This window comes from Theropithecus gelada, chromosome 5, assembly GCF_003255815.1.
Source record: "Theropithecus gelada isolate Dixy chromosome 5, Tgel_1.0, whole genome shotgun sequence".
In the NCBI taxonomy this organism is placed as follows: Eukaryota; Metazoa; Chordata; class Mammalia; order Primates; family Cercopithecidae; genus Theropithecus; species Theropithecus gelada.
Genome location: NC_037672.1, coordinates 162,727,605 through 162,746,242, shown reverse-complemented (window position 1 = coordinate 162,746,242; position 18,638 = coordinate 162,727,605). Strand labels below are relative to the sequence as shown.

General features: G+C 37.9%; 1 long non-coding RNA gene across 1 annotated transcript in view; it reads right to left on the bottom strand.

Annotated features, from left to right (window-relative positions):
- Positions 1–2,335: 2,335 nt before the first annotated feature.
- LOC112625417 overlaps positions 2,336–18,638 on the bottom strand; it is a 77,846-nt gene continuing 61,543 nt past the window's right edge. Inside the window, exons 5-6 of the long non-coding RNA XR_003119586.1 lie at positions 10,140–10,325; positions 2,336–3,863 (exon numbers count right to left, since the gene is read on the bottom strand). This is a non-coding gene — a long non-coding RNA (uncharacterized LOC112625417). The remainder of the gene's footprint in view (positions 3,864–10,139; positions 10,326–18,638) is intronic.

Here is an 18,638-nt window from a genome sequence, read left to right as displayed (position 1 = left end):
CTACTAGAAACAATAAAAAGGTCAAAAGAAACAGGTGGAATTAATCTTAATGATACAGTTTATTTAATTCAATAAATCCAAAACAAGGCCCCGCACGGTGGCTCAAACCTGTAATCCCAGCACTTTGGGAGGCCGAGGCAGGTGGATCAGGAGGTCAGGATATTGAGACCATCCTGGCTAACACAGTGAAACCCCGTCTCTACTAAAAATACAAAAAGAGTAACCAGGAGTGGTGGTGGGTGCCTGTAGTCCCAGCTACTCGGGAGGCTGGGCTGGGAGAGTGGCTTGAACCCGGGAGGCGGAGCTTGCGGTGAGCAGAGATCGCACTACTGCACTCCAGCCTGGGCAACAGAGCGAGACGCAGTCTCAAAAACAAAAAATAAAAAATAAATCCCAAATAGTATTATTTAAACATATATATTTTAAAACAATGAAACATCTTCATTTTTTTCATAATAAGTCTTTGAAATCTGGTGTATAGCTTATAAGGACAGCATATCTCAGTTTGTACTAACAACCTTTCAACTGCCCCGTAGTCAAGGGTGCTAGTGGCTATTGTATTGGACTCCACAGATACACAGGATTTTTTTCTTTTAATCTTTATATGCCTATGAATCAAACCTATGGCATTTTAAAAAGTCATATGATGAGGGATTTAATGGAAAGGTCTATTTAAACTGACCTTGTTTGCCGAGAATTTTAGGTGGAAAAATGTGCTCTGTTCACTTGGGGCAATAGAGTGTTTATTTTGCTGTTAAATTGTGATCTCCTGAGTTTAGATTTTTCTGTGTAATAGTATCTGAAGGGGGTCCTTAAATTCGCACTTCATGATAATGTCAAAAGTATTCATGTAGAATGGCTGAACTCACTCCTTTTGGATATTAATTATAATTAAAGTGCATTTTCACATACAATTTATCTAACGAATCTTTGTCATTCATTTCCTTTGTGGCAGGCTGAGAGATGAAGAGTTGCAAAAACAGTTTCTGCCCTCAGGGAGAATCCATTCAAATAATAAGAGAGGTATGAATCAAACAATCAGGTAAATAAATATAAAATCACAACGGTGAGAAGTACTGCAAAAAACTACACTGTCTCAGGAACATTACAAGGAGGTTTGACCTAGTAGGCAAGGTCAGGGAAAACTTCCTTGAGGAAATGGTGCTTGAGCTGAGATCTAAGGGATGAATAAGCCTAACCAGGCAGAGAGGAACTGGGAAGGATACACTGTGAAGTTTGATATTAATCTTTAGTTTTGTTTCATGAAGAAACTATGGTTAGGAGAAAACTTTTCATTGTGCCCAAGAGAATAGTTCTCGCCCAGATTGAATTCTTGGCATTTCTTCCCGAGAGTCTTTCATGAGTCCAGCACTGTCTTTTCCTGTAACGTTGGTGCCAAGTTACCCTTGTCTCTGCTTAGACATTGAGTCCACTCCAGGACTGGACACGCCTTTGATTTCTCCTTTAAAATGTAATGCGTGGAATAGACATGAATAGGAATTTCAATATAACTAATTCATCAGCTGGTGTAAAAGCTTTTGAAACATATTAAACATATTTGAAGATAAAGAACTCTTACAAATCAGGGTTTTGTTTTCTTGAGACGGAGTCTCACTCTGTCACCAGGCTAGAGTGCAGTGGCGCGATCTCGGCTCACCGCAACATTCGACTCCTTGGTCCAAGCGATTCTCCTGCCCTCAGCCTCCTGAGTAGCTGGGACTACAGGCGCGCATCGCCACACTCAGCTAATTTTTGTATTTTTAGTAGAGACGGGATTTCACCACGTTGGCCAGGATGGTCTCCATCTCTTGACCTCGTGATCCATCCGCCTTGGCCTCCCAAAGTACTGGGATTACAGGCGTGAACAAATCAACTTCAAAAAAAGCAATTCAATAAATAAAATTGGCAAAAGACAAAAACAGGCAATTCACAGAAGACACACACATGACAAGAGCACATGAAGCAGTTATCAAAGAAATAAACAATAAATCTTAAATATTTGTTTAGCTTGACTTACTGACAAAGACAATAAAGAACATCGCGTGTCTCTAAGGAAACAGTCACTCTAAGACACTGCTGGTAGAAGAATAATTTGCAGCAACTTTACTGGAGGACAATTAGTCAATACACGTTTAAAAACTTAGAGTCTTAAATGTGACCTAGAAATTCCACTCTTGGAATTTATCCTGAGAGACTAATAAGAGAAGTGAGAAACAAACGTATAAATTTTAGGGCTATGATAGCTATAAAATGGAACCCACCTAAATATCCAATAAGAAGAGAATGGTTAAAAATTATAATATGTTAATAACAGTAAATATATGGCAAAATGTGAATACATGTGCATTTATTCATAGAGAAGTATATTCACAGTATTCTTGTAAGTGAAAAGCACAGCAGAATAGAAAGAAACATGAAGAATATGATTCCATCTTTTATACACACTCACAATTTTTGAGTATCCTTACATTAGAAAAATTTAGAAAATATGGCAGATTTTTAACATGTAATGGTGTAATTAATTATGTATAATTCATTTTATTTTTACTTATCTAAAATTTCTACTTTTTGTAGAAATGTTTTCTTATACTTAAGAAATACATTGTTTTTATAACAATTCTTCCTCTTAAGAAAAATTTTGAATAAAAGAGTTGTAAAAAAGAAAAAGAAAAAATATTACCTATTATGTTACCATCCAAAGACAACTGCATTAATGTGAAGTATTTCCCTTCAGTATTTTTAAGGATAACTGATTTTTGAAACATATTTAACTGGGCTTCTGAGACCAGTATTAAGCCTTGCCTGAGGGACAAGCTTTTACAGAGAATTTTCTAGTATCCAATTACAGGGTTTTTCCATAATAGGAGAATAACAGTGTATAATTAGATTGACACTTGAAGCTCTGTCCAGATACCCTCGTGAAAGGAGACACCATCTCCCCTCATTCTTGGCGTGCTCAATTCAATCAGATGTGGTTTTTCTAAGTCAATGATTCTCCTTAGGAATTTTGGCTGAATTGGGCAAAGTGCCTATTAATAATTACACAAGACACTCCTGTAAATACCCGGGAGACTTATGGAATACTTAGCAATAAGAATAGTTATTAGTAGTCCTATTAAAGGATCACTGCACCAGTGGCTAAGACTCTGGAGCCAGATTGCTTGGGTTCAAACTCTAGCCCTGACACCTTCTAGCTATGTAATCTAAGGGTTTTTTGTTGTGTTTTGTTTTTGTTTTTGTTTTAACTTTCTCTCCCTTAATTTCCTCTTCAGTAAAATTGGAAAAATAAAAGCATTTACTTCATAAATTCTTGGGAGAATTAATTAATACAGGTAAAACACTTACAGTGGTGCTTGGCACGAAATAGAAGTATCCAAGAAGTGTTGGTTTCTATTATCATTCAGAAATCATACCTACTTGGAAATGATGTTGGATGCACAGTGGTTGAAGGGTGAGGAAATGTGATTTGTGATCTCAACAGTACAATTCATTGAACAAATGTGTGCGCTCCCTGAATATAAGGTGTTCTGTACATATTATCACACTAATCTTTACAATCACACTCTAAAGTAAATGCTTTTTCCAGTCAAACGCAGTGGCTCACACCTGAAATCCCAGCACTTTAGGTGGCCGAGGTGGGTGGATCACCTGAAGTCAGTAGTTCGAGACCAGCCTGGCCAACACGGAGAAACCCTGTCTCTACTAAAAATACAAAAATTAGCCAGGCATGGTGGCAGGTGCCTGTAGTTCCAGCTACTCGGGAGGCTGAGACAGGAGGATCGTTTGAACCTCGGCAGTGGAGGTTGCAGTGAGCCAAGATTGCACCACTGCACTCCAGCCTGGGTGACAGAGTGAGACACCATCTCAAAAGAGAAAAAATAAAGTACATGCTATTTCTATCTTCAGGATTATAAAACCAGGGTCCGTACAGTTAAGTAACTTGTTAAAGTCACACATAGTTAAGAAAAAGTAGAATAGGAAAGACTGAGAGGGGAGGTGTTCCCTTGGTTTGCACCTTTCACTTTTTAGAGGAATTTCTGAATTAGGAAAACTCTAAAGGCAGAAATAAAGATGCCGTAATTTTTTTCACAATCTACCCCTTCCTTCAATAACAGAGAGTTTCTTTTCATTAATTCAACAATACCTATGGAGCACCTGCCATGGGCCAGGCACTGTTCTAAGAACTGGAGCTAGTGTCCCTAAAGAGTCTATCTTCTAGCTAGAGACAGGCAATAAGTAAGGCTGTGCCAGTTAAGTTATTGTCTCTCACCTCCAAATCAGCCTTCTATACTCAGTTTTGCTGTGGTGGCTCTGGGACTCTGCAGACGACTGGATCCAGCACAGTCAAAAGAGAGACAGCCCATTGTTGATGGTGACAATGAGCAGGAGGCCCCCATGGTGGGCAGTGTCTTGTCCAGCCTGCAGCAGGCAGTGGCACATGTGGGCAAAGCCCCATCGGCCCCGTGGAGGGCTGGAAACATTCTTCTCCATCCCTACCCAGTCCTGGGTACCTGTTCTGTGGCACCTTAGCCAAGGTGGCCCTTGCCCACTGAGCAAGGCATAGGCTCCTATTCAGTCCTGCAGCAGCAGGGGCCTCCCCGTCACACCTAACCCACTCTTGATTTTCCAGAAGCCCTCGGAACTGATGACGGAGAAGGTAGGCACCCAGATGGACCAAGCACAGCCTGAAAAGTCCTGCTGTTAGGAGTGCAGGGAGGGGCCAGGAGTTTCTGCTATGATAGCTGGTTCCCTGTTAGGCTCTGCCTAGAGAGGATGCTTCAGGGAGAGTGGAGCTCTACAGGATAAGGGAGGGACTGAACTCCTTCCTTTGTGCTTTCTATCTCCTTCTTGTGTCCTGAACATCATTCCAGAGATGCTTCTTTCACCCTACAAATGGCAGCGCCCTGCCAGAGCAGTGGGTGGATGCAGTTCGCAGTTGTTCCCACGCTTAACAGAACCAGCTTCAGCACACACCACCTCAGAAACATCAGCCTCAGTCAGGGTCCTGACTTTTCGGAGGTCTGGGCTATGGGTCCACAGGGATCCTCCACAAAGGTGCTCAGTTTCAACTTCAATGTCTTCCTTTTTCTCTCCCAGCCCCAGGAGCCACAGATGCTCCCTGCAGTTGGTACCTCTGTGATACCCTAGAGTTCTCTTGTTACCTTTTCTTACCTGTTCAGTTACTTGATTGACAATACTGTTTTCAGTAAGTGAACATATCACCAGTTCCCTAAGTTATTATCCTGTGTTGAACAGCCAGCTATTTTCAGTTTTTTACTTCTAAATCCTGCTGCCATAAAGATTGTGCAACAAACCTTTTTTTCAGGATTTAGGATCCATCTTTTTTCCAAAAGAGATTCCCAGAAGTAGAATTACTAGGTTAAAGAATGTGGCAGCTTTATTACTTTTTCTGTATATTTATATACCACACATATATGCCTAAAGTACATTATTTAGCTTTTCTAAATGTTTTTGCCACTTATTTTCTCCAAGTAGTATAAGGGAATGTTTATATGATTTTTCACAATCAGTTCTTAGTAAAATTGTATTTTAAATCCTATCTTGCTTTTGTTTAATTTACTAGCACTGAATTACTAATGTGCTCTAGCACATTTTTATGTTAATAATGTAAATTTTGAGATTAGTAGTTAATTTTATTTTCAATAAATCACTATTATTCTAATGTTCAATGTCAATAGTCTAATGAATTTTAGATTTTAAGTCATGTTCATGATGGGAATTGTAAGACTCTGGATGTTTTCATTCCTTTTAGTTCTCAGAACCCCAAAGAGCAATAGTCATAATTTAAGCATGCTTCCTTAACAGTCTCAAGATACTTACAGGAAGTGATTCCTATAGAGGAATAACATAGATTTTTACCAAATTCTAGTTCATTTTTTACTGCTATGATATAGTCTCTGATCTGGGATGGATACTTGTCGATTTTCAACTGTCACTTTCACTCTATCTTAATTTTGTTTTATCTGATTACATTTTTATTCAACCAAGGATACTCTTTAAACCATTAGTGGGACTTTTTAAAAAAGTATGTGGGGTAATAGTTTGGAGGGTTCAATAGATTCTGTTCTTAAAAGTAGGGAAACCGTTTATGGAAGAGTGACAAAAACAGCAAGCTGTGGTTCCCCACACCATTCATCCTTTCTTCTTCAATAACAAATCCCCAGTCTTAGCCCTGCAATGATGAGCCATCCAGGAGTCTACTGTTGCCTTGTCCCCTGGAACTAGGATGTCCAGTGAGATGTAGATAGAACAATTATTGAGTGGGACTTCTGAAAACAAACCTTTTGGTTTTTCTTTCTTTTTCTTCTGCATCCTAATAGAAAATGACGTCACAATGGCTGGAGCTCTGATAACCACCCTGTGCCCTGAAAATGGAAACCAAGTGTGCTGGGAATGGCAAAGCAGAAAGGAACATGTAGTTCCCTAATAAATAGTATATACACAATATATATAGCATGGTTTCCTCAACCTGAGCTGTCTGCTTTCAGATTTCTTTAACATGAGACAAAGCTATATGTCTCTTGTTTAGGCTATAACTACTGGTAGCCAAATATAATTCTTAACAACATCTCTTCAATGATGAAAGAGTATTGTCACATGTTTAGACATCAACTAGATGTATTATCATTTTGTCACTCCACTTTAATTGGTTTACAACAGTGCAGTGGAATACACTTACAATAAACAAATGTCTGACACTTCATAAAAAAGAACAATCAGATAGACTAAGCTTTTTGAATTTTTAGAGTTTACCGTAACATCTTTGGGTAACATCTGCAAAAGCAATCACCAAATGTTTGTGAAATGGGGATAAGAGAAATACCTACTTTGCCAGATAATATTTATGTAAGCACTCAGTAAACCTGAAAGGAACACATAAGTATTGGCTCTTATCCAACCAGATGGATCACATGAAGCCAAAGTTAAATCATAAGGGCTAAAAATAATTACATTAAAGGTAAACCGGTGAAAGTCATTCTGAGATTAAAGAGTAAGTATATTCTTACATGTTTCAGTAGCATGGTATTTCAAACAAGTTGCCTTATGCTGTATTTTTTACAACCCTGCTATTAGAAAGGGAGGATTTATTTTCTTCATCGGAGGCATATTTTGTAAAGATTACACTATCAATACTGACCCATGTTAAGAAAAATTTGTGTGAAAATACAGCATATTCCACCTCACAGGGCTGCATGCTGTGCTGTGAGAACAGCAGGGAAGTTTTATAAAAAGCAACTTCACTCGAATTTCTGAATATATTAAAAAAATGGTTTGGTTTCACTAACGTCAACCTGTACTCCAGCTGTTTGTGCATATTTTTGTGTGTGTCTACATTTTCCTTGGAGATTAAGATGGACTCAAAAGGAAATCACCCTTTCCAAAACAGGCAATTTGCTTTTCAATACGTTGCATAACAGATGCTCCAAATGAAGAAAGGTAGAGAAGCCTGAGCTGGAGGAAAACACAGTCGTGCAATGTTTTAGGACCCCAGACCTGCAAGGGAGAAGCTGAAGGTAGGAAATGAAGATGCATGCATTTATATTCAAATGTATTATTTGAAGCAGAACAGTAATTTCTATGTTGTAAAAAAAAATCCAGCATTGTTTTGAGAATTATCAAAACCCTTCAATGTAGCTTGAACCATTACACACATATACACACACTCAAATGTCTATGGCTATCAGCTCAATTCATTGTATAGAACACCACATTTTACATAATTGATAAATCTGGGTGTTCTGGGTGTTCATTCTTTGCATTGAATCTGAAGACTTGCATTTAGCTTTAAAATTTCCATTGATGTGTTAATAGAGTTGCTTCATATACTTTTTACTGTGTCTAATTTTTAAACTAATTGTAACAAACAATTTCAGCACCTACACTGTGCAAAGCCTTCTGTGGGGCACGAAGTAAGTAAAATCTTGATCTCCAGGCTGTTACAATTCACTAAGAGAAGGCACACACATCCAACCACTAGCTTGGCATAAGCAAAACTCAAGCCATACAGTAATTCAGAATAAAGAAAAACAACCAGGCAGGCAGGCTCAATTGTTGCCCAGATTCTTGTTACATCTTATTGTTCCATCAGACTAGATCAACCTGTTCATTTCTACAAGTATACAACTTTTACAGAGAGCAAAGAAATAGGTTTTGGACAGACAAAAAGGAAACATATTATTCTATTTTAGAGGTAAGACAAGAGTTGATGGAAATTTTGTTAAACAATAATCCCTTTTAGACTTTTAATCTACTATGCAAAATATAAAATATACATCTATATTTTATGATTTAGGCAACGTTTGTTTTCATGAATGCTTAAGTGAGATTTTATTATGTCTTATTCCCAAAAACTTTTCTAAAAGAATGAATACTCAATTTATTATAAACTTTGAAATAAAAATCTAGACTTTAACATGTATATCGATTCACAGGCAACATTTTAAAAGCATAACTTTTCTGTTAAGTAAGATAGACATATTTTCATCTTGTCTCTACATACAAAAGATCAGATTTTAAATGATCCACTTTTTATAGTATCAAAAGCCAAATTAGGTAATAAGAGACTATGCAAAGATTTCTTTAAAAGATCACTAAAAACACAAGTCAAGTGAAAAACTGTTGAAAAACTGCCATATGTAGAAATCTTCATTATTAAATGATTAACGAAACCCCTGAATGAATAGAGTTTACTTCAATAAGTCAATATTAGCTATAGAGCCATGACTGAGGTGAAGAGGCAGGAATAGAATGTAGTCTAATGTGTAATTATTTTATTTAAATCACTATAGCAGCAGTGTTGAAAATGAATAGTCAGAGACAAGAATGAATTAAGGGAGAGCAGTTAGTAGATTCCTGGATGTGTCCAGGTGAGAGTTGTCTAGGATAAAGGTTGTGTTAGTATATTCACTAATTTAAAAAATATCTGTTGAATGTCAAATATTTGCCAGAAACTGTTCTGTCACTGGAATTAAGCCATGAGCAAAACAAATAAAAGTCTCTATCTTGTGGAGCTCATATTCTACTGGAGAAGACATACAATAAGATAAATATACAAAATATATAGTATACTGGCCCAGTGCAGTGGCTCATGCCTGTAATCCCAGAACTTTGGTAGGCCGAGGTGGGCGGATTACCTGAGGCCAGGAGTTCGAGACCAGCCTGGCCAACATGGCGAAACCCAGTCTCTACTAAAATTACAAAAATTAGGACAAGCGTGATGGCTCACACCTGTAATGCCAGCACTTTGGGAGGCTGAGGCAGGCAGATCACCTGAGGTCAGGAGTTTGACATGAGCCTGATCAATACGGTGAAACCCCATCTCTACCAAAAATACAAAAATTAGCCGGCCATGGTGGCAGGTGTCTGTAGTCCGAGCTGCTCGGGAGGCTGAAACAGGAGAATGGCTTGGAACCAGGAGGCAGAGGTTGCAGTGAGCCAAGATCACACCATTGCACCCCTGCCTGGGCAACAGAGCAAGACTGTCTTAAAAAAAAAAAAAAAAAAAAAAAAAAAAAAAAAAAAAAAAAAACAAGAAAAAAATATATATAACATAAAAATAATAAAATAAAATAAGTATAAATATATGCATATAGAGAGTATATTATAGGCTGATAAGTACATATGGAAAAAAGAAAGCAGGGAAAAGGGAAATAATATGCCACTATGAGGTGAAATTGTAGGAGGAAAATCGAAAGAAGGCCTCACTGACAAAGTAATGTTTGAATGGAAGGAAATGAGGGAGTGAGCCATGAAGATCTCAGGGAAGAGAGTTCCAGGCCAAATGAACAGTGAGTGTGAAGGGTGTGAGATGAGAACATGCCTAGTGTGTTCAAGAAGGATCAAGGCATCTCTGTGGCAGGAGCAGGAGGAGTGAGATGAAATTGAGAGTGACAAGGGACTGGGTTATGGAGCAACTATAGATCACTGTAGGATTTTAGCTTTTATTCTAGGCAAAATGGGAAGTCTGTGCCAGCTACTGACCTATTAGCTCTTGGTTCTAAAGCACCCTTCAGGACTCTTCTCTATAATGACTCTGTAAACTACATTTTCCTGTTAGTCAAATGGTTTCCCGTTAAGTTTTGCCAGTAGAAGGCAAGGAAAGAAGAGAAGGGACTTACACATCTCTGTTTTTTCTATATTGGTCAGTAGCAGCTAAAAACTTCAACCTTCCTTGAGAGCTTCCAGGACCAGTTGTCTGATGAGATGCCAGGTAACAGCAGTAGCCATTTGGGACGCGTTCTCAGAGGTCTGTGTACCATCTCCATGGTACTTCTTTGTCAGCCTTCTGGGTTCTGTCCTTGGTCCTATATATGTAGAGATGCCAACTTCTTTAGTTTTTAATATCTGGGTTACTGAACTATCCCAATTTTGTCCTTTTGCTATCAAACACCTATGTTACCAATTCTCTGCTTAAATGCCCTCTGTTCCAAATCCTTAAGGTGGTTTTTATTTTCCTCATGGTTACAGTGTCAGGTACTGGGAATGATGCCAGAAAACCCTCAAAGATGGGATTATGGAAATGTTTAACATATGTCCTTGACCTTGAACTTAACGCAAAGTTCTTTGTCAGTAGAAAATGAGGATACTGACATAGTGTGCAATATTTAATTAAATTATCACCTGGAATTGCTTGGAATAAAATGCTTACGTAAATGAGTATGTTGGGGGGATAAAATGACTGCTGCAGGTGATGGATATGGTGGTAATAATGACTGTGATGACTTTCGGGTAGAATGGCTATTTCTGACAGTGCTGGAGACTATACAAAAGGAAAATGACTCAAGAATTTAATAATCTCAATGCTTCTCTTGTGATCCTAGAAGAATCTTTTTTTTTTGTACAAATGTATTTATTTTAGTTTGTATATAGCAGGGCAAATATATCTGAAAACCAAATTCAACATTTAGCTATTTAGGTGAGTTATGGAATTACAATGAAAGGGGCATTCACAGACTTTGCAAGCGTCCTAAGTAAAAATTAAGACTCTGATTGGAAAGAAGTAGGGATATCTGATGGAACATAAAGTTGAAAACCTTGAATCCACTCTGAGCATTCCTCTCAATGAGATGCTTATTCTCCTCAACACTCACCACCTCTACTGTGTCTAGGCCTGTACAGCTAAAGCAATCTAAGTATATTCCAACAGGGCCAAGTGAAAAATCCAGTGTAAGAAGAAATAAGTTATACTCCAAAAGAATTGCTGTATTTTTCTAAATTATATTGACATGAACCTAGGGGATATATGTGATTATAGCACATGTATAATAATATGTTAGACCAAAGAGGATGGAATGTGACATTGTATCACGTAAAATTTCTTAACATAGTTATACTTCTTCCAGATTTAATATGATAGGTTGAGCAGACTGAAGTTGTTCTAGCAATTGTTTCATTTATTGGATTCAATGGTGGCCTTCTTTCAGGAAGGCTGGATGAGAATTTTCTCGGCCTGGTGTCAAAAATGGCTTAGGGATGTAGGAACGTTAGAATGGACTTTACTTGTGAAATTTGCATACCCACCACCCCTCTCTATTTGTTTAGAGGGCCCGGAAGACATCCGTTTTTCTAGGGCATGTGCCACTATCTTTGTAAAGTTCAATGGCAGCCATCCTCTGAAGGGTAAAGATGGCAAGGGCAGATGTTATTTTTGAAAAAGGATCCCTAATTTCAATGCATATCATGGGATGGCAGAGTAGTGCAGTCAATACTCACTTCAAGAAATAAGAGTCATGCAATTTCTGTGAAGATAGCTAGGAAGAATTAAAAATCAGAATTGACCTGCAGAGACCTTTGTCTATGCTTACTTAATTCCTTAGGAATGAAATGACAGGAGGAAAATATATAAGCAAATTTCTAAAGTGTTACTTAATCAGCATAATAGGAGAACTCTGTTTGATGGGCAGAAATCTGACTTGAGTATTCACAACTTCTCACCTACTTCCCGAACCTAAAGGCATTCACAGAATTGGAGTTCTTTGATCAAAAGGAAGACTAGGTCCTTTTGAGAAAGTACTCTGCAACACTGCCGTAACTGAATGCTGTAAAAGTTTTCTAGACCTTCCTGAGACATGCCTGCCTGCCTTTGATAGGTGATTGTACACTAGAACAAATTGATTCATATCCTAGGGACTCAAAAAGCATTTTGGACTACTACTCAAAAAGTGGGTACCTATGGAGTCAAAAATCCATGTCACAGTGATCAATTGAAGGGGAAAACGTAGTGGAAAAAGGAAAGCTATGTATGTCTTCTTTCTTGCTTATGTATACATGTAGCATGTTGCAAAATAACAATCTTTGCAGTGCCTCCCTTCAAGAGGTGTAAGCTATTTTTCAATGTCTTGAATTTGGATGCCTTTGTGATTTGCTTTAGCCAGCAGAATATCAGTGACATTGTGTGAGTTCTAAGCTTGCATCTCAAAGACTTTGTATCCTCCTTCTCTCTCTGTTGGAACCCTGCAACTTCCATGGAGAAAAGCCTGCACTCACCATCTGGAGAAGGGAAAACCATGTGGAATAGAGACAAGCTGTTACAGCCAAGGCCCCAGACACAGGAGAGATCCAAAGACCAGCACAGTCAGCCCAGCCTCTGACAATGGACTCACCAGTGAGTCTGTGAAACCATAGGAATCACGGATTTTTTTTCATCCTTTATTTCATCCCTATTACTTCATGTAAGGATTGTTGGTGTGATTGCAACCGAATAAGAGGATTTATCATCACTCCCAGATGGGGCATAGTAAATATTAGGACGTTGAGTCTCTTCTATATGGAACAAAGTACGAATGACTTCATGTATATAAAAAAGACTTGGATCCTGCTAGGTGGAAGCATGAAGCTGTTAACTGTGGTTGCATGGAAGTTAAAATACATGGAGAGGAGTGGTTAGGAGTGCTGAGAAACCAACGAAGGTGACTCTGCGATGCTGGGAGGACTCTGAAAATTACATTTTCCAGTTACCCTTGCCAGCAGGCTTCCTTTTAGATTCCATCTGCAGGATGCATAGAGAGAAGAGCAGAAGGAACTTCCTTCCTGTTTTTCCTGTCTTTGACGGCACTGCTAGATCCAGCCTCCCATGAGTTGTGGCATTTCCAGCACAGTGCTGTGGCACACTCTCAGAGAAATCAGCAGCTCCGGGGCAGCCACTCTTTTCCTGGAAGTATAGAACTAGCTATGCAGAGCCCTCTTCGAAGCCCCTGGATTCTGGTAACCCCACCCCTTCCCTTTTGTTTCAACAATGAGCAGTGTCAGTTGTTGCCTGAGTTTTTAAATCTCTGTGTTACACTTTTTCTCTTTCAGGCACCCAACATCTATGGAAAACACCTCTTAGTTTGAGATACCCATTGTGGCTTCTATTTTCCCGGCTAGAATCTAACTGATAGGAAGTCATGGAGGGTTTTCAGATCTCAGATGATTTGTCTTGCATTCTGATAGCATCACCCTGGCTGCTGTGTTGGAATTGACTGAGGGACCGACCAGCTAGGAGGCTATTTCAATCAAAATAGATGGGGGTAAAGAAGTGGTTACATTCTGTATATATTTTGAACATATTAATGATGGGATTTGTAGACAGATCAGGTGTGAGTTTCAAGGAAAGAGTAAAAAGTATGAACTATTGTCTAGGAGAGTAGGAGACTGATTAGAGGACTGTAGTGTTAATGCTGGGAAACAATTAAGATCAGTGATTATGAATTTAAAGGTTAGACCAACTGGCAGCTGAGTGTGCAGACAGCCATGCCTACAGACACAGCTCTATGGTGGTTTTGTTAAGGTGATGCTGTGACAGATAAATCCTGAAATCTTAGTAACTTAATACAACAGAAATTTCTATTCTAGTAACATAAAGCCTAATAGGTAATGGGACATAGTGAGGACAAACTCCTAGGTTATACAACTGAGTCTTTCAATGATCTTGGCTAATAGAAGCTCAACATATGTTTTTCAAGTTTGTCCTGGGAATTGATACCCAGATGGAAAATTGAGGAAGGGAGAAAATGAAAGATTTCAATAAATTTTTATTTATGCCAGTCCTAGAGGTAGTATGCATCATTTCTACTCACATTTTCTTAGCTAAAATTCAATGTCATGACTGCACCTTAGGTGAACAGAAGCCAGGAAACATCGTTTAGCCTTATGCCAAAAAGGAAAGGAAAATAGGTTTGGTGAACTCTTTTAGCCAATCTCTAGGAAAAGGAGAGATAATCTGTGTTGATGCAAGCAGAGACTAGGCAAATAATTTTAAAAGGTTGTTGCTTTGCCAAAAGTACCACAAAAGTGAGAGAAAAGCAAAGGGTTTCAGAGCAGGTTCAAAGAATAATTAGAAGGACTGGCCATGAATTTAAGCTAGGTAAGGAGATAGGAGAAGACACAAGGAGAGAAAAGAGTTATTAAGATTCATGTGCTGGGGTGATAGATTGGTGAAATAATTGTTAGAGCTCCATTCTGGTAAGCACTGGCAGGCAATGGAGGAGGTGTTAGTTAGAGAATGTGACGCTTGAAATTGAAAATTTGGAGGAACTTCAGGGCTTCTATTGACAAAGATGACAGCAGACCCTGAATGTTAGCATCTGGGATAGGGTACAAGAAAGATCACTGGGAGAGAGACTGCCAAGGAATTTAGAGTCCAAGATATTGACAGATAATCTACACAGATATCACATGTTGAAAAGAGTGGTAGTGTTTCAAGTGCTGAAATATTTGAGGAATGAGGAAATGTGAAAATAAGAACAGTGAATGACTTAGAAAGCTGTTAGCGGGTAAAACGGCAAGACTTGGTGATTGGTTATTGGCAGTGAAGATGAAGGAAGTGACGAGAGTCAATCCCAGTTTTCTCACTTACGTGAATGGGTGGATACTCTAGACATTTGTAGGACAGGAACACTCTAGGGCGTCCATCTTTAGGACAGGAATGATGAGTTTATTTTTGGATATATGGATTTTAAAATTTCTCTCTCTCAAATATCCAAATGGAGACTTTGAGAAGATTCTTTGAAATCTAAAGGTGTAAGACTCAGAGAAAAAACAGCAGTGGATATATATATTTGAGATTATTGGAAAATAAATAGTATATAAAACCAAGTATTGGTAATATTGTCTAGGATGCTAATAGGAAGCACAGAAAGAAATAAGTCACAAAGAGAACACTCTTATCTGTTTAGCCTACCATATTAAATCTGAAATAAGTGCACATGTGTTGATTAATTTGGCCTGATCCAATGTTGTATTTTATGCTCCTTGGTTTAACACCCTACTAATTTATTCCCATGTAGCTCCCCTAGGTTTACGCCAATATAATTTAGAATAATACTATTCTAATAGTACTATTCTAATAATTCTAAATACTATTCTAATAATACTATTTACTGAATAATACTGCTATCTTTGGAGTATAACCTCTTTCTTCCTAGCTCGGATTATTCACTTGTCTCTCTTGAAATGGGCTAAGATTTCTCTAGCTATAGGTCTAGACACAATAAGGGTGATAGGAATAGGCCTTAAAGAGAGTAAGCAGCCCATTGAAAGAATGCTTAAAGTAGATTCACAATTTTCACTTTTATTCATGTGTATTTAAATATTTCTATCCCTTCCTAATCAATGCCCTAATTTTCCACTTAGGAAACTTGGGAAGTCTGTGAATACCTCTTACATGGTAATTCTATACTAACCCAGATTCTTAAATATTGAGTTGAATTTTTAACTATATCTACCCTGGTATATACGAACAAAAATAAATTCATACGTACAAAAGCAAGAGATTTTTTAGGATCACAGAGAGGCTTTCTATTTCAGTTGACATTGTTAAACCCCTGAGTATATCATTTTCCTTTTGTATGGTCTCCAGTGCAGTGATAGATAGTCATTCTACCAAAACGAATAGAGTGTGAAGTTTGGGAAACTAAGAACAGAGTTATTCAAGAAGAAGGGAGTGTGTCAATAAAATTAAAGTGGCATTATTGAGAATGTAGTAGGTATCAGGCTATGTTCAAAGAACTTCACAAATATTTATTGTATTCTTATGCCAGTCCTAGGAAAAGGTACTATTATTACAGGTATTCCTCTTTTACATGGAAGAAAACAGAGGAACAAACTTACCCAACTTAAGATGATTTGATTTAGTCACAGAAGTCGTAGAGCAGAACACAAGGCTTTGAGTAGCATAATTTAATTAATTGCTTGAGATCCCAGCTAGTAATTGTCAGATCCAGCAAGCCATCCTAGGCCATCTGACTCCAGAGTCCAGTTTTAACTATTTTATATTAACTTCTAACCCAAAGGGATCAGCACTACTCAGAGAAAACCAGGCCAAGAAATAGAAAACTGCTTTTCGGATTGAGTGGCAGGGAGGTCATTGTTGATGGTAGTAAGAGATTTGTCAGTGGAGCATGTAAGTACATAGTACTTAAGTACATAAGGCAGATTAGAGTCTGATAAAGAGAGAATGCAGAATTAGAAAGAGGACAGATGTACTTTGGATACTCAAGAAATTTGACTGTCAGAGTCGAGAAACAGAAGATGATAGGGGTAAAATCGGGTTCAATGAAAGTTGTATTTTTATTCTGTTTTGTTTTTAAAATGAAAAGAAGTCTTTAAATGTTCACAGAAAGGAGCCACTTAAGAAAGAAGGGGATTAATTACACAGGAGAGAAAAGAGACAATTGACTTTGCATGCTTCCTGGGAGGGTGGGAAGGAATTGAATTTAGGGCAGTTGTGAAAGGACTGATCTGAAACAGGAGGGGGGACAATGTTTCTCCTCTTTGAACAAGAGAATAATAGGATGAGTGCAAATGCTATCCAATTAAGGGAATTAATAGTGTATCCCTATGATACCTTCTATTTCTCTCTTTTAGAAAGTGAATTCATTTGGGTCTGAAAAATGATGGCTCTGGCATGGTGTAAATTGAGAGTGAGAAAAAGTTGAGAAAAGTGTGAATAATTGAGGCTAGTGAGTGAGAAATATACTGGGCTATGCAGTCACTGCTAATGACCTAGATGATAATGATAAATTTATAGTGTTACTTTGTCCTACTATTATTTCCTAAGTGACATTCTAAAATACAGAAAATGGATGCCTTTAGGGTTTAGTTTTGCTAATAAAGGCAATGAGAAGGCAGAGGAAATTGGAGTTCAGAGGGAAGAAAAGAGTAATTGAAAAAATGGACCGTGGAATCCAAGCTGAAGAGGAGGGCAGTGAAGTTAAGAAGCATCATGGTTATGGTTATGGTTATGGTCATGGTCAAGGTTATGGTCATGGTCATGGTTATGATATTGGCTATGGTCACGGTTATAGTTATAGGCATGATCATGGTTATGGACATGCTTATGGTCATGGTCACGTACCTTTATTGCAGCACTATTTACAATAGCAAAGACTTGAAACCAACCCATATGCCCATCAATGATAGACTGGATAAAGAAAATGTGGCACATAGATTATATTAATACTATTTTTTTAAAAGGAGGTCACTGAGGCTTTGGATATTGACTGGATTAAACAGGAATTAAAAGCCCAAGAATTCAGGAATTTAGTCCTACCAGCAGTCTCTTTGAAGGAGGTGGGACAGAAGGACTGGAATGGTAGACAGCTTTTGGCTCACCCAACTTAAGATGATTTGATTTAGTCACAGAAGTCGTAGAGCAGAACACAAGACTTTGAGTAGTGTAATGGCCCCATCTCTGCGGGCCAGCCTGTTTATTATTTATCTAAATGTTTATTACTTTGGCTACAGTCTGTTATTACATGTATTGTTCTGTGCTGTGTTTGTGTATTTATATATCTCCCCTACTAGACTCTGGCTTCCCAAAGTCAAAGCCTGGGTATCATTTTTTTTTTTTAACCTTGGCACTTGTGTTAGTGCTTGCCCAATAAATATTTGATCTAATAACTTTAAGCACACTATTTCTATTCCATTGCACTGTCTACTATTTAACATAGCTTATCAATGCTGTGCATTGCTTTGTTAGTTCATGATTTCTTCCAAAAAATGTTAACGTCTAGATATATAGAAAGGTTAGGTACAAACAAGAGGAAGAATGTGGAAGCATTACTTACTGTGTACGGATCAGTGATAAGAGAGAAAGGAAACCAATTAGCATTCTTTTCATTATCAGTTGTTTTCAATTGTGTTATGATGACCTGGATAGAATTTCCCATAAGAACTAAGCAGTAAAAAAACAAATAAATAAAAGAAGAACAAGTTGATTGCTTTATTGCATTTGATACTTAAGTAATCAGTCTGAAAGAATGATTTCAAGAATAAACAGTTTAATGGATTCTGGTTGATGGTTTACAGTTAATGTTTTTGCAATAAAACACCTTCTTCCCTCATTTGCCTCATCAGATAATATAGTCAAGCTTTCATAAAATGAGTCCAATTTCATTCGTTATGTCAAAATTGAATGAGCGCTTCAATTTTTGAGTGTCACTGGTTACAATTTACATCTTTCCTATTGAATGAATTTTTTTCTCCTGTAATTTTTTTCTTCTATAATTTTGAGCTTTCTTTACACTAGTTGGATTATGATTCCTGACCATGGGTTTTGCAAGTCAGTAGGTCATGTGTGGTTTCATCAAACACTATCAAACATCTCTTGCCAAATTCCAGTGGTGAAAATTTGTAAT